Raw genomic sequence first — 26,208 nt, forward strand, 5'->3', positions numbered from 1 at the left:
CCATAAAATAGCATTTTTTAGCTCATGTGTAGCATTTACAGGCAAACTTGGTTGTGGTGTTTTACACGTGAAATGATATGTATTTGACTTTATGGGTTTCTGGAAAGTTTGTATCTAAATAAAATCACTACAAAAGTATTTTCGCTAATAAGCAAATGTGGCATGAAAACTACAATATTCTGGAGTACACGTGGTAAATGAGCCCTGTGTTGTTTGTCTTACAGAGGTTGACTTTTTATACTAAGTAGAACACATTATTTAGGACAAAGCAAAGGGACACAGGAGTGGTCCCCCCCTCCCTCTAAATATCTTATTTTCCAAAAAAGAAGGCACATTGAGAGAGCATGCAGGCAGACCGAGGTAGAGGTCATTTATCTCGTCCCTCCTTCCTATTACGACTACAACCAATTGGGACATGGAAGCTGAAGGTGAAACTGGCTCAGGCCTGCTGCCTTAAAGATTTTAAAATAAAGCTGTCGTTTTTTTCCCACAAAATGTTTCTAGCATGTAACATTTTTATGTGAAAAGCAAACATTCTGTATTGACACAACACAAACAGAGAAGACACTGTTTTAATCACATCTTTTTTAAAGTTAAAACTGGATTAGTCATTAAATTTCCATGAGTATCTCAAATGAGAGCAGCACGGTGGCGGTGTGATTAGGGCTCTTGCCCTGGTTCATTGGGGGACCTGAAACAGAATCACCAATGGTGAACCTTTCTGTGTGGACTCTGCCTTCCTCCCACCGTCCAAAAACATGTTAACTTCATACATAAACACACACACATGCACACACACACCCTCACAAACACACATACACGCACATACATTTTGCAAGGAAGGTGGGACATAGGATCATCTGTCCCCTACCCCTTCCCTGGTGGGGGGTACGGGGCCCTTGGTAACGGCGGCTGTGTCCCCTGGCTGCCGGTTTCCTGGGCCCGGCGGTGCTCTCTGCGCGCGCAGGGGGGGGGGGGGTCGCATTACACCTGAGCCGGGGGCCGGGAGGGTGGCTGCCTGGAGTGCAGAGCGGGTCTCCCTTGGGGGGGTCCTGGCTGTACCTGGGGTTGGGGCGGGGGGATGCCCAGAACTCCTGGGTGGTGATGGGGTGCTCGTCTGGGGCTGTGGGTGCCCTTCTCGGGTGGGGCCCTGCGTTGGGCTCTTCCGGCGCGGCGGAGGGGCTGCTCTCATGGTTGGGCGGGGCCGGCGCTCTCTTTCCCCCCATGCCTCCCTGCTCTCTGGCTCTGGGGGCCTCGCGGCGGTCCTGCTGGCCCTGGCCTGGGTGGCGGATTTGTTCGCCCGGGGGGTGGTTGTTCCCTGCCTGCTGCCGTGTGGTGTTGGGGGGTTCTGGCTGCCGCTGCTGCTGCGGTGGGGGTCTTGGTGTGGGGGTGGCTGGGCACTCTCCTTCCTTCTTTTCACATTCCACCATCCATTTTAGAAGAACATAAACACTCACCTGAGCACAGGTGTTAGCTCACCTTTGCACTAATAGTTGCGTGATTGAATGAATGACATATTTCACACTAGTTGGTTTAAAGGCATAAGTATGCGTGTGTGAACACTATCTGTTTTGTGTACATGTTGACATGTGGACATTTTTGCAGCTAGCAGGTGTTGATAACATTTGAGTGTGTGTGTGGATAGGCCCCGCACTTTTTGTACTACATTTGAACCTTACCGTAATGATAAACAACCAGTAAACTTGCTCCTCTATGCTGCTTCATAGTCTCATCCCCCCCTCCTATTATCACCCCCCTACCCCCCCCTCTCTCTAACGTCCCTCTCTCTTCTTCCCCTCTTTCCTTTTCCGTCCGATCCAACACCAAAGATTTTCAACCATGATTGAAATTAATAAAGTTTGGCCTCAATTACAAAAGGGATTTATTCAGACATATCTTTGGTTTGTCTGAAGATTAACAATCCCTGTTATTAAAGTAAAATATGGCCAACACAAGAGGCCCTCAGTTCTCATCTGTCTGCCCAGCTGTTGGACAGGACAAGTTAAACAAAAAAAACAAACATGTAAACTGGTTACTCTCAGTTTTCCGTAGGTGTGAATGTGAGTGTGTATGGGTGTGCTATGGTAGCCCTGCGACAGACTGGTGACCTGTCCAAGGTCTACCCTTCACCTACGAGGGGCCAGGTTAGGCTCCAGCAGCCCTGTGACCCCTAAAGGGACAAAAACAGGTTTAGAAGATGAATGAAAGAATCTCAAATGTATAAATGACGTTTGTTCAGTAATTGTTTTTTTTCCATCCTTAACTGTATGATTTCCTTGCATGACAAATACACTTGAGTCCGTCAGGCTGATCGGGGTAGGCACTATTAAAGGCAGCAAGATGAAATAAGAAGGGACCCAAAACCACTCAATGGGAGCACAACCTTTATTCCAAATACAGACCCCATCCCAGCATGCCAGATAGCAGGCATCAGAGACCGAGCCATATAGGTAGGACCACAATCAATGAACCCGGCGTGGGGGGGGCTTGGCAGCGGAAACAAGGTCAGAGCCAGTAATGGGCTTCAGAACAGAACCGATAGCCTTAGACACTGGAAGAGATCCAAGAATTGAAGAGTTGTCTTCCTGTTTCTCCATTTGGAGAGAAAGATCAGAAGTTGTGTACCAAACCCTCTTTCCCACTCAGTAACGAGGAGCCACAAGTCTATGCCGGTCAGTAAACTCACAGAGATATAGCTTTTTGCTCCCACTCACAAATATATTTACATTTCCAGTCATCGAGCCAAACTCTGTTTTAGGGCACACACCAAAACAAAAGTTTAACAAGTATTAATGTAGCAATTGGATGATTTTTTTCATTAACAAAGCTAAAATAATCTTTTAAGTAAAATTTACAAAAGAAAATATAGAATCAAGTCTACACGAACATGGAAGTTATAGATTCTGTGTATCATGATAAACAAGATAGTTACACTGTGCCCTGTAGAGAAAACCCCAAATCAACATGACAGAAAGCCTTTCATGAGAAATTTCCCAAATATTTCTCTTGTATCTTTGCACCAAGCAACAAAGAAACCGTCATAGTCTTCTCCTTTGCTCAGAAAGCGTCACATATGAGATGTGTTCATGTGTCAGAATTTCAGGTCACCGCAGCTTTCAAACTATTTTACAGAGAACCAGTTAACTGTAACAGTTTGCCAAATTAATCCTTTTTCAGACTCTTTTTCTTTGGATCTCTGGTCAAATGAAAACATGGCCAACAATAAAATGATCCTTACTCTAAATCTTGACATTACAATGATCAATACTTTTGTTACTGGGTAAATTAGCAGTTGACACTTAAGACATCACAGAAAAGACTCAATCAGAATCACAGAAAAGACTCAATCAGAATCAGCTAAGTATTAACAGGCTTGCCTGGATTGGTGTATGGTATATTTAAATAAAGATCCTCTTTAGTCATCAAGGACTTTGTGGACTGGTGTGAGCGTAATCACCTGTGCTTGAACACCAGTAAAACAAAGGAGATGGTGATTGACTTCCGGAGGAGAACACCACAATACACACCAGTGAGCATCCAGGGCTCGGACATTGAGGTAGTGGACACTTTTAAGTACCTGGGTGTTCACCTCAACAAGAAACTTGACTGGACTCAAAACACCGATGCCCTGTATAAGAAAGCCAAAGTCGCCTCCACCTTCTGAGGAGACTGAGGTCCTTTGGAGTGTGCAGGCCTCTCTTAAGGACTTTTTGTGACTCTGTGGTAGCCTCTGTTATCCACTACGCCGTGGCCTGTTGGGGAGCAGGCAGCACAGACCGGGACAGGAAGAGACTCAACAAGCTGGTCAGGAGGGCCAGTTCTGTCCTGGGCTGCCCACTGGACTTTGTGGAGGAAGTGGGTGAAAGGAGGATGTTGACCAAGTTAACATCCATTATGGTCAACACCTCTCACCCACTACATCAGACAGTGGAGACACTGAGCAGCTCTTTCAGTGGCAGACTGTTACACCCCCCATGCAGGAAGGAACGGTTCCGCAGGTCATTCATCCCAACAGCTGTAAGACTGTACAATGCCACAGTTTAAAAATGCATGTACAAACCGGTTTTCATACATCCATAGCTCATCTGTATATTCTGTGTCTTTACTTTATTTATTTAATTTTATTATTAGGCATAACATGTGTTATGTTGTAATAGTGTACATAATTTATTACTTACTTACTTTTTACTTTTTTCTATTTTTGCACATTTTTTGTATTTGTATACTTGCACATTTGGGAACACCCCTCACTTTTGCACATTGCTGTCACTTTTCTTTTCTCTGCTCTTTGGAACTGCTGTGACAATTGAATTTCCTCAATGTGGGATCAATAAAGAATATCTATCTATCTATCTATCTATCTATCTTAAAGGTGTCTTAAATTAATTTGACATACATTTGCATTACATTTTGCATTGATTCAGAATACTTAGTTACATGTCTCACCTTTATACACTCACTGGCCACTTTATTAGGCACACCTGTCCAGCTGCTCGTTAACACAAAATTTCTAATCAGCCAATCACATGGGAGCAACTTAATGCATTTATGCATACATTCCCCTAGTTGTCATGCCAACATGTCTAGAGATTGTCTAGTTGATCGGGTAAAAAAGTTCCAGTGTGTCTAAAAAATGTAGCTCCAGGGATAAAACCTTCTAAGAATTACTAGCCTTCTAAGCAGGAGTATTACTTTGCAGACATGTACCACTAACACACACCTAATCGTCCTCACACACACCAGCCCACACATGCAAGAAAACACACACACACACATGCAAAAAAACACAATCACACGCGCACACAAAAAACACATACTTTACGCACACAAACACATGGATGTAGGTACTTACAGCATTTACACACAAGTACCATTGATAGTCAAAGAGGAGACCGCAGTGAGTATAGATTACCCCTGAATCCTTTGTCTTTGTTTGGAGCTTTACACAAAAATGTAATAATATAATAAAACAAAAAGGATTCACTTCAACTCACCTCTAATGTGATTTACCCTTGTGCTATCCTAGGCAAGGATTAGGAGTTTAATTCACAGTTTTTTTTTTCAATTGTTTACCCACAATTTCTCAAACTGGGTCATTTCTTTTCAAAAATGATCAAAATGATCCGAACAGCCCACTCAGTTTGCACAATTTTCTGATTTCAAAATTACACTCTTCAGTCGTAACATACAGTAACCTAACCCATTTGTGAAAATGTTGTCAGTTCCCATTCAGACAACACAGTCCTCAATGATCAGACACTATTGAGACCAGCTGCACACTGCCATGACAAAAAAAACACATTTGTAAAATATTTAAAAGAAAGCATAAAAAGAATGTTCTAGATTTCTGGCCAGAAATGTTTAAGAGATAATTTAGAAGAAACGTAAATAGTGACAAATCCACAACATTCCTCCTGATTAGTCTGAAATATTGGGAGGATGTACAAAAATAGGCCTGCCAAAAACTCACCAACCACCAATGCGGCAGGCTGAATGCTTTAAGTTTTTGTGCCTATATATGTCAATAGCTCATCTGCTTTTTGAATGAAATGTCTAAACTATTGATGCAACTGAACTCTGTCCAGTTTCCATGAGTGTCAGTGCATTGTTGATAACAAGGTCATTGGCTATTCTACAGATTTCTTGAGTTGAATTTGGTCCTCGTCTTCTTTGTTCAGGTTCTATCAACTCATCAAGTCCTCATTTCCTTTAACTAGGCCTTTTCCTATATTCTTCATCTACCTGGGCCTCTCTGCTTTGAGCTCCCCCCCTTTCATTCTCACTCTTCTTTTATCTCCTTCCATTTTTATTGAGGACAGGTGAACTCACCTTCTGCCTTTTATGGACCACCTGAGTGCTGGGCTTTCAAATTAGCACAGGTGTGCCTCCACACCTGGAGGATGTGGGCATCCAATTTTTTTGTTAGTGTAGTCATTTGAATATCAGGGCTTTGCAATGACAAGGAAGTGACCTCCCAATCCTTACCTGTGTCGGAGATGTGAAATGTGTACAGGTTTACAAATTACTGTGTGCCATGTTTTGCTAAAGGAAGGAAGCAGATGTTGTGTGTAACGTTGTACGAATCTGCTGAGGTGTTTTGCTCAGTGCAATAGAATTTGGCAAATTGTGTGGAAATTTTTCTTTTAGGGTGTAAACAATTGTAAAAACTGTTATTGTACCTTTGAACAGCAGATGTGCTAACGTTAAACTTTACATGCTTGAAATAAAAAACAGAAGCACTTAGATTTTGTAACTAAAACAGCAAAGGTCCTAAACAAAAATGTCTGGCTTAAGTCGGTTGTGAAAGTTTAAGTCTAGCTTCAAACAATCACAAAGCTATACTAGAAATGGAACATAAATACAGAAACGCTTCAGTTTTACAGAGCAATGGAGCAGCTGAGTAATCCCGTCTTTGACAATGATTTATTTTCTCACTCTGTGTGCATAAGTGCTTGTAGTTTGACTGTTTGCCCAGATTCAGGCTTGTTCCCTGTACTTGCATGTGTATTTGTGAGTCTGTGTCAGAGGAAATGAGGTGACCTGCTGCGTGTGAGTGCAGAATTCTTCTTTGGGAATCTGGGGTGCAGCCGGGCAATAAGGTCTGCTTTCTGTATGGAGACTCGTCCACAACAGGGAATGTGTGACAAAGTAAGGCCGAAAAGACTCACAAACATAAAATGCTTAGTTTTAATTGACGTGTTTCTCAGAACAACATACATCATGTCAGACAGAGGCATCATGTAAAGAACAATTTTTGTAGTCAAAGCTTTATCAATGTTTCCCAAACAGTGTAGAAAACACGGTTCACCACTACACCCAGGACTTCTGTAGCAATTGGACCCAGATGTCACAATGTTGCCCATTGATGGGACATCCCTCTGGACATGTATCCCCACTGTGGAAACCACAGGATTGGTGAAGATAGGACTGGAACAAGACTTGACCTGGCCGGAAAGACCATGATGAAGAGATCTGTTTGTCACCCAGTGTCAGTTTCAAGAAAACGCTGCAGGGAAAAATATGGCTGTGCCGTTTGATCACCAGTGGCTTTCAACACATAAAAAAAGAAGAAAACAGAACTCTACATGATTTCCTAGAACTGTATCCACCGACTGGTTCTGACATGTAGACAGTGTATGGATTAAAATCAATACCCAGGAGGTGGAAGAAGTTGTTAACCACATCAGTGGAGTGGACAGATCAATCAGGTTCCCTTGGCGGGCTTGAGATATTCTGTCTCTCTGTACGATTCAGTTTTGACCTAAGAGACTTGGGTCCCATTCACACCTGCCACACCCACTTGTTTTTAGCAAACAGTACTAGACATTTGGCTTCCAGCAGAATACCACCCGAGCGGTAGAGCAGGTCGTCTAATGATCGAAGGGACAGTGGTTCGATCCCCACTCTCCCCTGCCAGCTCTCGTTGTGTCCTTGGACAATTCACCATCCCTGCCTCCACTGGTGTGTGAATGTGCATGAATGTCCCGGTGATGGTCAGAGGGGCGAACTGGCAACCACGCCCCCGTCAGTTTGCCCCAGGGCAGTAGTTACCATCATCAATTGATACTTTATTTATCCCACAATGGGGAAATTCTTCTCCGCATTTTGAGTTTGAGATACAATCACTGAAGAAAAAACATTCCAATAGAAATAGTTGCGTAACTGCCTAATTGTTAAAAGCAAAAATCAATAATAAAAGCATCAAAGAAAAATCGATAACATTGAACATTTTCTCCAGAGATTGAGTAAATGTTGTCATGGTGCATCTGGCAGTCTCTCCTTCCCCTCCCCTCTCTGCTTTGCTCTCATCATTGGAACCATCTGTGGACATTCACCTCATCTACTACCAGCCTACATAAGGAGATCCAGCCCCAGTATTCATCGCAATTTCGTTGCTCCTAATGGTCCATTTCTACGAGTGTCCACCTGGAACAATCCTCTCCAAGAGCCGCCACGCTTACTCCTGCCACGCCACAACTCTCGCGTCATTTCGTATCCAGCCACGACAAAACTCAGACTACAGCAAGACTGCTGTCATTGCTAGCCATCATCAAGTTACAAACTCTAAAGACTCTCCTGCTTTTCCCATCTGGAAAAATAAATCCGTTTGATTATCTCTACAACTTCTGAGTTTTCTTCCAGGTTCCAGCATCTGGGTCTGCTACGTCATACATATCATGACAAATGTTATCAAATTAAAATATTTACTTTAAGCAGCTTTTACTTTGACGCCGATATTTAGCTAGATTATTATTAGCTTTGACTAACAACAGTGCTTCTCAATTATTATTTGGTGAACCCAAAACAAAAAATGATGTGCCCCCCCCCCCCACGCCCGGCCCCCACTTCAAAGTCGTACTTTCCGTTTTGACTATTAATATTATTTATTTATAAAGTTGTACACCGAGAGAGAACTTCACATTGATACGTAAACTGACACTTTAGCTACTATTGATAGGTGACGTCTTTATTTATTTTGATGCCGTTTGGTCATTGGGCGTCACTCCGTCTGACATCATTGATGGTCCAAGATAAATAATTTATATTTACCAATTGGACAAACTTATACTCCCCCATGCAAACTGACAATGAGAGTGCCAGCTGTTGTTGAAATGCAGTTACACTGAAGGGGAAAAAAAAGATTTTCACTGATCAAACACTTGATAACGCCCCATAGATATGTGAATACAATGGATCAGCTTCTCCTTGATGTACAGAGGTCCAAAAGAAAATGTAAGGGAGGAACAAACATTTTTATCTGTGCTCCGAAGCTTTGAAATGCTAACACCTCATGAAAATTAAGTGTTGCGATGCAAAGCCAAAGTGACGAACAGCTTTTCTCCACATCAAAATCAGCGGATTCCTGGGGATCATGTTAACGGGTCGAAGGGTTACAGTATGTATGTTCTTTAGATGTGACCATTGACAGTCGTGGTGTTAAAAACCCTTTGCATCTTATTCAGGGGGTAAACTAGGGGTGTAACAATTTGCTTTAACAATGATTCGATTCACTTCATAATTTGTGATTTCCGATCCAATTCATAGTCGATATGGTTCATTTTAAAGATCCGATTCACAGAAATCGATTCAGGACATTGTTAGCCAAACAAACAAGTAAACTAGAATGAATGTCAAATCCATTCACATGTTTGTTTCCTAAAGTTCAGCCCACTGTTGTTTTTCTACAACCAAAGAATCCACAGGAAACATTCTTAGAACATTCTAGACACTGGATGGTCACATGACTTTCTTCAAAGTCTGTCCACACATTGGACTGGAATGATGGACTGATCCATGTTTGCTGATGTCATCACATGTTTGTTTTCCGCCATGATGGTCGGGGAAATAAGCCTTGGCTTCACCCGACACCTTTTTCGGTTAATTTTGTTCAATGTTTATGTTGACAGTGTTCAGTGTCAATGCTTATGTTGATGTTTTATGTTTGCGTGTTTAACATAACCGAAATAAATGTCTCTTTCACAATGGTCATTTTAATATTTTAGTAAAATAAACCACCGTGTCGCAAATGGTAATTTTTAATATTGATTATCGAATTTTCTCAGTTTTAAATGATTTTTTTAATGGTGTAGGTAAATTCCATTCGATTAACTTGCCTCAGAAAGATGGATCTGCTTTGATCATAGGACTAGAAAGCCATTCATTGATTAATCGTTACACCTCTAGAAAACACGATCTTTGGTCTCATTACTTTAGTTGGAGACCCGTGTTCCCCACAAAAATGTAGTAGCCACAAATTGAAAATGTCTTTGTGGCCCTGGAGAGGGCGTTCGCAGCCCACCAGCACTGCATTATACAATTGCACTAGTAGACACCTTGTCACACACTGTCTCTGTCTGTCCTGCAACCCCCCATGTCTACCAGCCAGACGCTCTCAATATAGCTCAGCTCATAAACACAGAGACAAGGAGAGACACGAGCCTGGAAAGGAGAGCGAGCCTCTTGTGACTGTAATAAAAAAGAGAGAGGGGCCAGGCAAGAAATGGAGACCAGGGTGAATGAGTGTGAGGAGAACAGAAAACAGGAGACAACACAGTCATGCAGTGCTTCCTGCAGCTCTGTGCGCATCCACGTGCATGTGCACGTGTGCCGCTGTGTCGAGAGAAGGGAGGGTTGAATCAAGCAAAGCAGAATGATAAGTCAATGAGCAAGACAGATGAATGAGGGGGGAGGAAAACCTATGAGGAGACTGACTAAAGAAATTTGCTGGGATACAATAACGAGGACAAACTTTTTGTATTTTCTCGGGGACTTTAGAGATGACACTGTCCGAGTCCAGCTATATCACAGAAACAACATTTGGAGGGACCACAAACAAAAAACAACAAGTATTGTCTTGCACTTAAAACCAGCTTTGGTAGGAAGATAGGAGTTACAGAGTACTCTAACAAAACTAATGCTGATCTGAGTTTTAAAATAATGGGAATTTATTTCTCTGGTAATGTTGGATGGCTTTCTATGGTACTTTAAAATGGCATTTTGGTTAATGAACATCCACAGTTTTTCTGTCATCAAACGTAATGTCCCCACTGCTCACAAAGAGACCAACATGATATTGATGAGGCTGTGGCTCATCTGAAAAATAGAGTTTAAAAATACATAAAATGAACACAATTAATACATATATGTTTTAAATAAAAATAAAAATGGAATATTTTTTAGACATGTCTGTTCTATGATTCTGCTTTCTGTGTGGGTTTTCAATGCTTATTTGGTTAAAAAAAATAGAAAAGTAGTGAATTTACAAATTTGTCTGTCAAATACACTAGAAAGCAGCAGATGATGCACCAGCAGCCCGTGCCTCACCTCCGCCCAGCCTGCATCGCAAACACGTGACGTATTCTCCTTGTTGTTTTGGCCTTTTCATCATCATAAAAGACGCTTTATATTTATTTACTTTATTTGATTATTTCTGGCCAACTGTCTAAATCCATTGGTGCCAATTTGTGACTTATTTAATCTTTTTATCCACTAAAAATGCACATCTGACATACACATGGTGAGACCTGCAGTACACCTGCCTAAAAGTAGAGGGCGCTGGTGATCCCAGAGACTGTGACACCACAGCTAAGGAATGATAGAATTAGTGGTAGGAAGTCAAGTGCAGCCGTCAGGTTCTTCTTTATTATTGTTTAGCATCATTTTCTAAATGGAGGATTTTGTGTCTAAAGTCAGGAATTTGTGGATGCGTCTCTGGCAGTGGTCTCCATGGAGACAGAGAGACTGAAGAAAGAAAAGAAAGACTTCTACTGGCAGGTTATCAAGGTGTTTCTTCAGAAGGAGCGGCACCCAGACTTCATTTAGGAGTAAAAGTAAGTCAATAATAACAATTTTTGTGATTTTTTTTTATTTTATTTCTATGCTACATTTTTTAGAAAGAAGAAAAATGATCGAAGGAAATGTTAAACAACACACTTTAACTGTTGTCAATCAAATGGTGAAGAATCTTCTGTGTAGGGTTCATTTATTTGGGAATCTGACTGATGATGTCACTGCCTCACCTGCTGTGAACCTCGCCCCATGTCACCCTGTTAGACTAAGCATTAACATCAGCTCATACGAGAACTTATTGGGTTCCCTTAAAGCTTTTTTTTCATGTGTAGACTTCAGACTTTCAGCTTTTAAACACATCTGCATGATAAAAAATTAAAAGTAAATGCCAAAAAGCTCCTCATATGGCTAGAACTGTCATATCAGGCACTCAGAGGGGCTGTTGAGTGTCTGTGTACATGCATCTTTAGTCATTCGCCTCCAACTTCCTATTAACCTTGAGCACACCGGCTTGTAAAACAGAGAGGTGTGAATGGATGGAAGAGAAAAAAATTGAGCGTGTGAGGGGGGAACACAACATGGAAATTACTGGCTGCATGCTGGCTGGCAATCATAGCCACTCTCCTGGCTTGTGTTTCCTCCCTTGCCTCTCCCTCCATCCTCCTCTGCTGCACACCGCCACCGCCTGTCTTCCTCTCTTCTGTCTCCCTCTGCAGCAAATGCAGGGGTTATGAACAGACCGGCTGCAGCCTATTGCATAGACTCCTGCTATGCTGCTATCGATGTAAATGTACAATTTAGCTATCAGACATCCACTTTCTGTCCTGCACAGAAAATTGCACAGACTAAAGAAAGTGGGCTGGAATAATTACAGCCATCAACATTCCCTTTCATAAAAAAGATGCCTCAGCCCCTCCTTAGCTGTTGTACCCTGCAGATGTAACAAAATGTCTTGCTGATGGATATGGTCCCATTGAAAACTAGTTGAATGTAAATCCAGCACATCATATGGTCCTCTGCAGGTTTTTTTGTGTGAAATTTATCTACAACAGGTTTGTTTTGAAGAATGAAAATAGGCATTCACGCCCAGGAATATGAACTTAATGTTCAATAGGAAAAATGATGCAAGTTAACTTGAAACAATCAATTTCCTCAAACGAGTTTTTGCCAAGTCATGGAAGAATCAAACTAAGCATAATAATTAAATGTGTTCTTCTCTTTTGGGCTATGCTACAAATACAAGGCCACAACAGGTATCCCGGTTGAAGCAGGAAAGAGTTGGATGTGTGTACCTGGAGCTTCAGTCTGCGCCAAAGCCTCGATGCTGGAAGTATTCAACTATTCATGAGTGCTGGAATCTCATGTTCCCTCTCAGAGAGAGTGAGCTGAGATGAATGGTTGGTTGGAGTGCAGAGGGATGCTGCTGTTCTTTCTGTTGCAGAGTTTGGGGAGTCATGTTCTCTGCTGCTACATTTGACGTTTGAAACAACCAGGTTAAAAAAAATGTTAGCCTATATTTATGACTATACAAATAAAAGTACCACACCTGCAATTTTTAAAAAATAAAACCATGTTTAGTTCTCCATACAAACTTGTATCATTGCCAAATGAAATGTATGTACACAATCAAGATGTCCACCTAGTATCAAAGAATCCAAACATTCATTTTCGTTATCATGGCCACATAAAAACCCTATCCATCCATCCATTTTCCAAACCCCCTTAACCTCTTTTGTAATGCTGCAACTACCTTGGGGCAGAAAAGGATTCAGTCAGCCACCAATTGTTCAAGTTCTCCCACTCCAAAAGATGACAGAGGGCCTGAAATTTTCATAACATAAGGTGCGATAAGATATTCTTTATTGATCCCGCGTTGGGGAAATTCAATTGCTACACCCGATCAGTGAAAAAAAGAACAACAGCAATGTGCAAAAAAAATAAAAGGGTATTTAAAATGTGCAAAAAAACAAAGTAATAACATTTAACAAAAAGAAGAATCTACACCTATATGCACTATTACGACTTGACATATGTTATACGTAATAATAAAAATAAAATAAAGTAAAAGACAATATATTCGGTTGGGCTATGGATGCATGATAACCGGTTTTGTACATGTCTATTTAAAATGTGGCATTGTACAATCAAACAGCTGTTGGAATGAATGACCTGCGGAACCGTTCCTTCCTGCATGGGGGGTGTAACAATCTGCCACTGAAGGAGCTGCTCAGTGTCTCCACTGTCTGATGTAGTGGGTGAGAGGTGTTGACCATAATGGATGTTAACTTGGTCAACATCCTCCTTTCACCCACTTCCCCCACAAAGTCCAGTGGACAGCCCAGGACAGAACTGGCCCTCCTGACCAGCTTGTTGAGTCTCTTCCTGTCCCGGTCTGTGCTGCCTGCTCCCCAACAGGCCACGGCGTAGTGGATAACAGAGGCTACCACAGAGTCATAAAATGTCCTTAAGAGAGGCCTGCACACTCCAAAGGACCTCAGTCTCCTCAGAAGGCGGAGGCGACTCTGGCCCTTCTTATACAGGGCATCAGTATTGTGAGTCCAGTCCAGTTTCTTGTCGAGGTGAACACCCAGGTACTTAAAACTGTCCACTACCTCAATGTCCGAGCCCTGGATGCTCACCGGTGTGTATTGTGATGTTTTCCTCCGGAAGTCAATCACCATCTCCTTTGTTTTACTGGTGTTCAAGCACAGGTGATTACGCTCACACCAGTCAACAAAGTCCTTGATGACTGACCTGTACTCCAGCTCGTTCCCCCCCGACACACAGCCAACAATGGCTGAGTCGTCAGAGAACTTCTGGAGGTGACAACTGCTGGTGTCGTATGTAAAGTCCGATGTATAAAGGATGAAGAGGAACGGTGAGAGCACCGTCCCCTGAGGAGCCCCGGTGCTGGAAACCACCACCTCCGACTCACAGTTGTGTAGCCTCACATACTGTGGTCTGTTGGTGAGGTAGTCGGTCGTCCATGCAGCCAGTCGTCGGTCCACTCCAGCCCCTTCCAGCTTCTCTCTCAGCAGAGCTGGCCGGATGGTGTTGAAGGCGCTGGAGAAGTCATAAAACATGACCCTCACAGCGGTTCCTGCGTCCTCCAGGTGAGTCAGCACCCGGTGCAGCAGGTAGATGACAGCATCATCCCCCCCGATGTTCGGCCTTTAGGCAAATTGCAGTGGATCCGGATCCGATGCCATCTGGACCTACAGCTTTTCCTTCCTGGTCTTAAGTCGCATCAGTTCTCTCCTCACCTGATCAGAAGTGATGCAAACGGGGGTGGAGGTGGGGGGGCAGTGATGGTGTGGATGGGGGTGGTGTGCAGTGATGAGAGTGCTTGGGGGTCTGTGTAGCTGCTGGACTGAAGATGTGTGAAGTGGATGGAGGAGGGCTGGAGTCAAACCTGTTGAAGAACAGATTTAACTCGTTGGCCAAGCCCTTGTGTTCATCAGATGCCACCGTGCCTACTCTCTGTAAGTGACCAGTGATGGTCTTTAAACCTCTCCACACACCTCGAGCGTTGTTGTTCTCCAGCCGCTCCTCCAGCTTCTTCCTGTAGCTGTTCTTAGCCTGTCTGATCTTGCATTTGAGTTCACGTTGAACTCTCCTCTGCTCCTCTCTGTCCCCTGATATAAAAGCCCTCCTCTTCTCCTTCAGTAGGGCTCTCAGCTCAGGGGTCATCCAGGGCTTGCTGTTGGAGAAACACCGCACCCTCCGAGTTGGTACAGTGTTCTCCACACAGAAGCTGATGTAGTCGGTGATGCAGTGGGTCAGGCTGTCGTCTCCATGAGAGCTGCAGAGTGTCTCCCAGTCTGTGGTCTGGAAACAGTCTCTCAATCTCTCACTGGCCTCATCAGTCCATGCTCTCACTGACTTCTTCTGGGGTGGTTCTCTTCTTGCCCTGGGTTTGAATTCAGGAAGCAGATGCACCAGGTTGTGATCAGAGCAGCCGAGTGGGGGGAGGGGTTGGAGTCATGTGCGTCCTTAACGTTTGCATACAGCAAGCCTAGTGTGGCACTTAACGTACTGAGTGAAAGTGGGGAGAATGGAGGAGAGCGAGGCATGGTTGAAGTCCCAGCTGATGAGAAGCAGCACAGGTAAACCTCAACTATGAGAAACAAAATGACAAAAAGAAAATCCAGAAAATCACATTTTCTGATTTTTAAAGAATTTATTTGTAAATAATGGAAGAGAAAAGGTATTTGGTCAATAACAAAAGTTCAACTCAGTACTTTGTCATTTACCCTTTGTTGGCAATGACAGCAGTCAAACGTTTTTTGTAAGTCTGCACAAGGTTTTCACAAACTGTCGTTGGTATTTTGGCCCATTCCTCCATGCAGATCTCCTCTAGAGCAGTGATGTTTTAGGGCTGTCTCTGGGCAACAAGAACTTTCAACTCCCTCCTAAGGCTTTCACTGGGGTTGAGATCTGGAGACTGGCCAGACCACTCTAGAACTTTGAAATGTTTCTTATGAAGCCACTCCTTTGTTACCCGGGCAACGTGTTTGGGATTGTTGTCACGCTGAAAGACCCAGCCACGTTTCATCTACAATGCTTTTGCTGATGGAAGGAGGTTTTAACATATATGGCCCCATCCATTCATTCCTTTGCACGGATCAGTCGTCCTGATCCCTTTGCTGAAAAACAACCCCATAGTGTAATGTTTCCACCCCCATGCTTTACAGCAGGTATGGGTTTTCTATGGATGCAACTCAGCATTCTTTCTTCTTCAAACACGATGAGTAGAGTTTTACCAAAAAGTTCTATTTTGGTGTCATCTGACCATAGGACATTCTCCCAATCCTCTTCTGGATCATCAAAATGCTCTCTAGCAGACTTTAGACGGGCCTGCACATGTACTGGCTTTAGCAGGGGGACACGTCTGGCCCTGCAGGGTTTGAGTCCCTGGTGGTGTAGTGCGTTACTGATGGTAGCCTTTGTTACTTTGGTCCCAGCTCTCTGTAGGTCATTCACTAGGTCCCCTTTGTGGTTCTGGGATCTTTGCTCACCGTTCTTGTGATCTTGGGGGGAGCCCCACATGGATTGATATTATCAGTGGTCTCGTATGTTTTTCCATTTCCTAATAATTGCTCCCACAGGTGACTTCTTCACACTAAGCTGCTTACCTGTTGCAGATTCAGTCTTCCAGCCTGGTGCAGGTCAACAATCTGGTTTCTGGTGTCCTTAGACAGCTTTTTGGTCTTGGCCATAGTGGAGTTTGGAGTGCGACTGTCTGAGGTTGTGGACAGGTTTCTTTATATTGAGAACCAGTTCAAACAGGGGTCATTAATACAGGTAACCAGTGGAGGACAGAGGATCCTCTTACAGTGTCAGGGTGTTCATCTTGCTGAAGTACTGCTATAAAAAGGACTTTTTCATATTTTTAACTAGAGATTTTCACAAAGGAAGCACAGATGTGAAGACTGAGAGCAGTATTTTGGCTGTTTTTTGAAAAAAAAACCAGAAACCAAAAGCAGTGTAAGCCAAGTATATTTGGTGCCAAAAGACAAGAAGGATTTGTAAATAATGATTTAATCTCAGGATTTCTTTAGAAAGGTCTTCCAACATTGTCTGAGCAACCATCTTGGCACGTGGACACTCAGCATGCCTTCAGCTATATTAATAAGCACACAATTAATGAGTGAGACTATTTAGAAAAAACGTCTGGTAAATCAATTACATTACTTGCAATAAGTCATGGTACTGTGAAAAACTAAGATGTCATATACATAGTTTTTGTTTCACTTCACAGCTTTTCAGAATAGAGACTGTGGCAATTGTATTTGGGTGATAGACACACCTCATTTAGTGTTTTCCACATCCAGCGAGGCAAATATGTATTTGAGCCCCCTGTAATTTTGCAAGTTTTCCTACTTAGAAATCATGGAGAGGTCTGACATTTTCATCTTAGGTGCATGTCCCCTGTGAGAGACATCATCTAAAACTAACATGGGGAAATCAAGGTCTCACTGTGTTGTGTTTCTTGGTTAGAAACTAAAAAGGTTCTAAAAGATAAACATTTTCATTGTGGGATCAACTTCAACATTCTGTGGGGATAAAAAGCTGATTTAGTCAGAGTCATTCCGAGTTCATCATTAAACAGCCATGAACAAGATGTCGCTAAACGGACAAGCAGCACCACCTGACCATAGCGTCTTTAGGTTGGTCATTCAGGTGTTGCAGGTGAACTTGTCTCAAAGCTTCATCAGCAGACTTGTATCAAGACTCTGAACTACTGTCAGAGTTTGGGACAAACCCAGGAGTGACCAGAACCCAACGACCTCTGACCTCAGACACGGTTTAGCAAACGCCACACAGCTGCAGGCCCGTTTACCAGATGTGAGGGATACTCGGGTTTCCCGACCAACCATTCACAACCGACTCCACAGCTTTGACTGGAATAACACTCGACCGCTGCAGGTGACTTCACTGACACCAAGACACCGCCATGAAACTCTGTAGTGAAGACCATGTGACCTGGACGATGCAGCAACCGTCAACCGTCCTGTTCACTGATGACGGTCGGTGTTACTTTCCACAGAAATGGTGGTCATCAGTGTTGATGGACAACATGGTCTTCAGGGTTCTTTGGTGGAGGAGGAGCAACAGTCTGGACGGGGATCACCAGTCAGAGCAAAACTCATTTGGTTCTTGTAGATGGTCCAGCACCTTCAAGTTCTGACCTCAAAGACATCATAGAACCATCATCGTCACCAAATTCCACCAGAATACCCCAACTTTCCGTTTATGGATGATGATGCTCTACAACATGCTGGCAGAATTGTCACAGCTGGACTTCGTAGTTCTTTATAGGATTTGGCCAAGAATATGTCCTTACCTGAACCCAGAGGTGAAATTAAATTCTTGTTTATGCTGGTACTATAACAAATTACATCAACTAAATCTTTTAAATAGCAGTAAATGCAGGTTAGGGTTGTAATGCTTAATCCATGAAATGATTTATCCAACCATATCGGTCCGTCTGAAGTAAGTTGTTAATTGAATCAAATGCAACACTACCATTATAAGAGTGTTTCAAAATGAAATAATATAATGATTAATATCTGATAATGGATGGTAGGTTTATTTTACTATGAGATAAAAACAACCAAGTGGATCACAGCGGACAACACTTGTGATGCAGCACAACCTGAACTGAATTGAAATGTAATTTTTAGTGTCGTATGGTAAATTGCAAAATACATTTTCATTTGAATTATGGTATCAATAAACCATCCATCCTTGTTCCGACCCTGTATTATCCTTTATGGTGTCACAGGGCCGCTGTTGGGCTAAGGTGGGGTCCTTCCTGGACGGGTCGCCAGTCCCTCCCAGGGCCACATTCCACCAGGGCACATACACCTTCACACGCCGTCACACCTAGGGAAAATTTAGAGTAAACAATTGACCTGCAATTCATGTTTTTTGGACTGTGAGAGGAAGACGGAGTGCTCAGAGAAAACCCACACATGCATGAAGAGAACATGCATCTCCACAGAGAACGGTCCCAGCCGGGACCTTAATGGGGCATTCTAGCTGTAAGGCAAGAGGGCTGACCACTGCAGCCCATCTAATACCCATGATAAAATTGAATAGTAATTTTCATATTGGATTCTAAAATGCAAAATACACTTTCAAATTGCAAAGTCAACTGAGAATTGCATATTACTTTGAACTGTTGTTTATCTTTTGGCGGATCCCTTCAGGTGTTGCCACAGTGTATCAGCTCTCACTGCTTTGCACTGGTGGTTTGGTGGAGAGTTTTACGCCAGATGCCATTCTGACACAACCCTGTATTTTTTCCGGGCTGGGGACCCAGACTGAGGCCCCCTTGTGGCTACATAGTTTGGCATGTAGGGTCTTGCCTAAGAAACCAAACTCGCTGTAGCTCATTTTGCAACCTTGGAATTGAACCCCCATGGTGAAGCAGTACTGCAGTGGCAGGGCGGTCGACCTTATCAAAAGACTGCAGATTCGATTCCCACCTTGCCTGCCAAACCGGACCCCACCTTGTGGAATGTTGGTGCCTGTGTTTGGCAGCAGAGCCACCATCAGTGTGAGAATGGGACTGTGACTGGCAAGAGCATTTCTCGAGGAAGGTTGAAAGGGCAATACAATTATATGCCATTTAAGCCATTGACCAGATAGATAGATAGATAGATAGATAGATAGTTAGATAGTTAGATAGATAGTTAGATGGATAGATAACTATATTAATCCTGAGGGAACTTCCATATCCACATTGACCATTTGCCATCTCTACACGTAAACAACTGAGCCATCCAGTGCCTTTGAATTATGGGTGAAAAAATACTCACAGGCACACCTGTCCAGCTGCTAGTTAACACAAATTTCAAAAATCAGCCAATCAGATGGCAGCAACTCAATGCATTCAAGTAGACATTGTCCAGACGATCTGCTGCAGTTCAAACCAGCATCAGAATGAGGAAGAAAGGTGATTGAAGGGACTTTAAACATGGTTGTTGATGCCAGATGGGCTGGTCTAAGGATTTCAGAAACTGCTGATCTACTGGGATTTTCACCCACAACCATCTCTAGGGTTTACAGAGAATGGTCAGAAAAAGAGGAAACATCCAGTGAGCTGCAGTTCTGTGGATGGAAATGTCTTGTTGATCTAAGAGGTCAGAGGAGAACGACCAGACTGGTTCCAGCTGATAGAAAGATAGAATGTTTGCCATTTTGAGAGGGGATAAGGATCCAGCTGTATTTCATCCAACAAACCTCTGTAGACACCTAAAAAAAACAGTTTCCTAAATCAACACAGACCACACAGCTCCAAACAGCAACAGGCTCAAGTCAGACGATGTGTTGATGTTGGTAAAGATGTTGGTCTTCATCAGGAAAAGCATACATTTTATTTTTGAAACTAGTAAGAGTTTAGAGTGCAGTTCTAAAAGCACAATACTGGCCCTGCTTAACAACACTGCTGCACTTTTATCCGCTGATGCCTGTGGGTGTTTTGAGCTAAGCTGCTGTTGTCATTTTTTTCAAATCTGTATTTAAATGTGCTCTAATTTTCTAGTCAACTATGAACTATGTTTACTTGATTGTTTAAGCTATCTCAAGTGTTAAATGATAAAATAAAATAGAAAAGGACACATTGAGGGACAAGCATTTATTGTGCGTGTGGTAAGTGTATGGGGAAGTATTTGTGAGAATTATGTAAGTTGCCCGCTCTGATGCCAAACGGGTGATGCTGTCGTGCGGTGTCCTGACGCCACACTTCAGCCGTTAGTGAGGTGTAGGCACTGGCGCCTTACTCACCACGAATAAATGCTTTTACTGTCGGATTTTATCATCTCCAACATCCAGGTGGCGTGCAATGGCCGCGTAAAGAGTACGCACCTTTCCCTTTCAACAGCACTAACGAGATCCCTGCATAGTGAGCAGGATTTAGGGGTAGAAAAAAGGAAACATCCTTATGACACGCCTGCATCTCAGCTCCTTTACCCTTTTCAACCCTTACATGTTGCATGAGGGTTCACTACAACCAGCCTGCAGAAGAAAATATGCAGGAACATTTTCGCCAAACAGGCTCAACATGAGTGGTCTACGAACTTAAAATGTCTCAGTGCTCGCACAGGTTTTCACCCGCAGACGGCCCGTATCCACCCATAAGAGCAGCCGTGGCCCAGGCTTGAAGTCAGTCAAACGGATTAAAAAAGACTGCAGTCGGATGTTGTTGACTTGTGACATGGATGGTTTCCTGCTTATAAGCGAAACAACTGTTTCATGTCACACAAAAAACAGTTTCAAAAATAAAAAAACAAGAATTTTTTTTCTAAAACCAAGTATTATGGTTTTTTTGAGCCATTCCACTTTTTTAGTCTCAAACGAGAAAAGAAATTTTGTTTTTGTTACCGTTAATAATAAAAAAGGAAAAAATAATATAAAACATAAATATTTAAAAAAAAAATTAGGGCTGCACGATATGAGAAAAAGTTGCAATTTGCGATGTTAGTGATCAGTGCGTATTGCTCAGCTTGATATCGTGATCACGATATATATACATATGTGTGTGTGTAAATACATATTTTCATTTAAACACTTTCTACTGCATGAAACTTGAATGTGTCCTGCTCCCTGATCCAAGCCTGGTTACTTTATCAAACAATCCTAATTTATTTAATAATTTCGTAAAAAGTTAGACAACAGTGTCAATAAAATGTGTTCATGACCAACACGTTCAAACCCCTCCTGCCATTAAAGGTTTTCTTCAGAAAGTTTTTCATATTTTCTACATCAAGTCAATCATTAGAAAACCAAAGAAGTGTGAGAAAAGAGCTTAAAAAAGTAAACACCAAATAGGTATTTCTTTCATTTTTGTAACAATATCACATCTGCTTGTATAAAAGCTGATTAGGGATTTTAGTAGGATGTTTTTTAAAAGAGTTCATGGTCCATCCTGCCTCTAACATCAGCAGATGGTGAGTGTTTGTACATTTCTTTGGAAAAGTTTTGTTGTGCAGCAAAGAAGATGAGCGGTTAGTTCATAAAGCATTGATGCATGTGTTCCTAAAGCAACTTCTACAGTCACTACATAACCCAGCAAAATTGTTCGGAAAGCTTTTTTTTAACGTTTTTTTTCTTAAGGATTCGTTTTAAGGTTGATATGATGGAAAGTCCAGAGCCCTCCCACGTTTACCACTGAGTTTGCCAAACTTTCCAACAGACCTTCTGCTCCTTTTTGTTTCTCTTCCTCTTTCTTTTGTTGTGTCCCATCATGGGAGGTTTTGATTCACAGGACTGACAACTTTATTATGTGCCACGCTTATTATTGATATTATGCCAGAGAGGCGCAGTTGCCATGGTCACCGGGTAAGAGACATTTAATTTTCTCTCCTCCATCATCATTATCTATGGGGCCATCTGTTGTGGAAAATGAATTCAGCCTCATTTGCATGACTGATAAGCACATTCTTTATCTGTCCCACAGAAGGTCATATGCCATGGATTTAGGGACTTGGGAAAGAAAGAGCGTGAGAGCGTGAAATGATGCATGGTCTTACCTCTGTAAATGAGGTAATGTGTATGTTTAGGTGTTCAGTGGAGCATGGATGTGTGGATGAAAATGTGAGCATGTGAGGATTTTGTACTTGTGCCAGCTCTTTGTTGTCATTTGAACGATTTTTTGTGTGTGACTCTACTTTTGTTTAAACAGCATGTATGTAAAAAGAGGATTTTGTAAATGTGTGTTTTGTGTAATTGTGGGTGTTCTGAGGCGTAAACTTCTTTGTGTTTCGGTGCACGTCCTGTCCAATATTCCAATAGTCATATGTCCAATAGTTTGACTGTACATTCTGTGGCGCTGCTGCGTGTCTATAACAGTAGAAAGGTATGAACAGAGACATGGGCAGATATTTTTATCAGTTTTGGATGAAATAATACAAAATATCTTTTAATAAAAACATCTTAAGTACTGTAAAGAAACCTGCCCACCCATCTACCAACATACATACATCTTTCTCTACATGCGTGTGAGCATGAGGACCCTGTGCAGCACGTTAGCTGCACAGGGTCCTTCAGTTGATGTCCACTGTCTGTTGGAGCCACTCCTTCATTTTCACCTTCCTCTTTCTCTTGTCTTTCAGCAAATAAACTTGTTAGTTAGACATCCATATATTTTTGTGTCTCATCCAAAACATTCCACAAGATCATTCATTGGGAGAATTGTGTCCTTTTGTCGGCTTAGTCTTTCAGTTGTTAAGCAGCAGAAGGATGAGAGCTGAGGGCCTCTTGTGTTAAACAGCTGTCACTGTTACGATGAGGGGTTATGTAGCTTTGGACACAAGAGGTGTTTATTTGTATTAACCCCTTTTATTTGGGGATAACATTTATTTTCATGGGATGAATGTTATAAATCCTTCAACCTTTGTTTTCCTGTTTCTCCTTCTTTATTCTAGTATCGTCCTCCATGTTTTGCTTTGACTTTTGGTCCTTCAAATCTTGAACTTTTCCAGATATTCCAGGATTTCCAGTATTTTTGCCTCCATTGAAATACATGGGGAATCCTTGGTGCAGAAGCTCACTGGATCGACACCCGGCTCTGGCATTTTTCACAAAAATATATTTTTTCTTATTGTGCTTTTTTCACTTTATTAATGCTCAATCTTGATTATTTCTTTATTTATTATTTGCCAATTATTCCCCTTTAAGTTTCATTTTCATTCAGCAATACAGCATTCAACCCTCATCCACACACACTAATGCTACAAACATTGGCTGCAAAGACACACACACAATACTAATCAACTCACAAGCACATACACGTGTGCACACAAGCAAACACATGTCTAGCATGTAGTGTAATGGTTTTTGCCAAGGTGAGCAGACACCTTTGTTCAGGCGTGTGGTCTACTGTGGATGATAGCAATGCTATGGAAAGTAGAAAGCAAGACAGAAAATGGGGAGCACCCAGTCCCTCCCACACACCAACATCTGTGTCCTCAGAGGTTTTTCTTTTATATTACGTGGTGCTCGGTCAGAAAATATTATGTGAATTATGTGAGAGCCTATTCTTGTTATTACTAACAATTAATCAATGAATCATTATTTTTCTCTACTACCCAACCAGATCCATCTGTCTGAGGAAAGTTGTTAATTGAGTCCAATCAACCTTCTTATAGAATCTTTTCAAAATGAGATAAATCAATTATATTGATATTGGAAAATACCATCTAGACTGAGGTACTGTAGGTTTATTTGACTACGAGGTAAAACCGACCAATCACAGCAACAACACACATGTGATGTCATTAACACGGATCAGTCCATCATTCCAGTCCAATGCGTGGACAGACTTTGAATAAAGTCATGTGACCATCCAGTGTCTAGAATGTTCTAGAATGTTCCCTTTGGATTCTTTTGATGTGGAAAAACAACAGTGGTGAACTTTAGGAAACTAGAATGTAAATGGATTTGACATTCATTCTAGTTGACCTGTTTGTTTGGACACATGTTTCATTTAAACTTGATGATCTGGAAGAAATCCAAGAATCTGGAAAACTTCAGTGTTCAGTAGCAGGAATTTCTGTCTGAGTCTCACTGCTGGAAGTTTGGATGAAGATGATCTGGATCGATCTTAAGTCAAAAAATAGGATCCAACAACCTTGCTCCTACCTGGACCAACCTTGGGCCGGGTGGGTGGCTGCCTGGAGTGCGGAGCGGGTCTCCCTTGGGGGGTCCTGGCTCGTACCTGGTGTTGGGGCGGGGTGATGCCCGGAACTCCTGGGTGGTGGTGGGGTGCTCGTCTGGTGCTGTGGGCGTCCTTCTCCGGTGGGGCCCTGCGTTGGGCTCTTCCGGCGCGGCGGGGGGCCGCTTTCCTGGCTGGGCTGGGGCGGCGCTCTCTTTCCCTCCGCGCCTCCCTGCTCTCTGGCTCTGGGGGCCTCGCGGCGGTCCTGCTGGCCCTGGCCTGGGTGGCGGTCTTGGTCGCCCGGGGGGCGTTTGTTCCCTGCCTGTTCCCGTGTGGCGTTGGGGGAATTCCGGCTGCCGCTGCTGCTGCGGCGGGGGTCTGGGTGTGGGGGTGGCTGGGCGCTCCTCCTCCTTCTTTTCACATTCCACCATCCACTTTAGAAGAACATAAACACTCACCTGAGCACAGGTGTTAGCTCACCTTTGCACTAATAGTTTGCATGATTGAATGAATGAAAGATTTCACACTAGTTGGTTTAAAGGCATAGGTATGCGTTCGTGAACACTATCTGTTTTGTGTACATGTTGACATGTGGACATTTTTGCAGCTAGCAGGTGTGTTGATAATATTTGAGTGTGTGTGAACAGGCCCCGCCCTTTTTGTACTACATTTGAACCATTCCGTAATGATAAACAACCAGTAAACCTGTCTGCTCTATGCTGCTTCATGGTCTTACCCCCCTTCCCCTCCTATTATCACCCCCTACCCCCCCTCTCTCTAACGTCCCTCTCTCTTCTTCCCCTCTTTCCTTTTCCGTCCGGTCCAACACCAAAGATTTTCAAACATGATTGAAATTAATAAAGTTTGGCCTCAATTACAAAAGGGGTTTATTCAGACATACCTTTGGTTTGTCTGAAGATGAATAACCCCTCTTGTTAAAATAAAATATGTCCAACACAAGAGGCCCTCAGCTCTCATCTGTTTGCCTAGCTGTTGGACAGGACAAGTTTAAAAAAAAAAACAAAAAAAAACAAATAGGATCCAATCGGATCGTTGTTACAAAGGAATCATTACACCCCTACTAAACAGTGATTCTATAAAAAATTTTAAAGTGCAATCTCTTACATGTTTAGCTGAGCTAAAGAAGAAAAACTGGATATTTTTTCTCTTTTTGCCATAGAAGAGATGTAATTGTTGTGATAAAGACCATGCACACTTTTCTCTGTAGATTAAAATGTATCTTTTTAAACTCCTCCACTTCTCACAGACTACATCTAAAATCCATTTTAAGTTTTTTGTTTTAAAACATCAAAAAGACAAGCCCCAGAGGGTATTTTGTCTATATCTTCTGCTCAGTCATCATCAACCTTCTCAGTTGTGAGCTGTCATTTTAGGGCATAAACTAGCTGTTGAAACATTCTACTGATGCAAGCATTGAGTTGAATTTGGCTAAACTGCAAACATAAAAAGTTGACACGCATGTGAGTCCACATGCATGTAAAAAGTGTGAATATTAAAGTAAAGAGGTATCTGCAGGGGTGTTGGTAAATGTGGATTTAAAGGTGGAAGCCCCGCCGCGCCTGCATCTTCAGCGAGCCTCAGCCAACACGTATGTTCAGAGGCTCATTCTTTCACGAGGGGCGAAAAGCTTCTCATGAAAGGAACCTAATAAGTGTCTTTGCATGACAGTGTATGAATGGTACATATTAAAAACAAAGCTTTAATTTTTAAAATCTGTTCTGACAGAGAAGCTATTT

General features: G+C 42.5%; 1 long non-coding RNA gene across 1 annotated transcript; it reads left to right on the forward strand.

Annotated features, from left to right (window-relative positions):
* The first annotated feature begins 11,103 nt into the window (after window positions 1–11,103).
* LOC110017575 (uncharacterized) lies at window positions 11,104–12,873 on the forward strand. The gene is made up of 2 exons (XR_002293005.3): window positions 11,104–11,330; window positions 12,533–12,873. It is a non-coding gene; the product is annotated as an uncharacterized LOC110017575 (long non-coding RNA).
* The last annotated feature ends 13,335 nt before the right edge of the window (window positions 12,874–26,208 follow it).

The sequence above is a fragment of the Oryzias latipes genome, chromosome 22, assembly GCF_053564925.1.
Source record: "Oryzias latipes strain Hd-rR chromosome 22, Olatipes_Hd-rR_3.1".
Classification (NCBI taxonomy): domain Eukaryota; kingdom Metazoa; phylum Chordata; class Actinopteri; order Beloniformes; family Adrianichthyidae; genus Oryzias; species Oryzias latipes.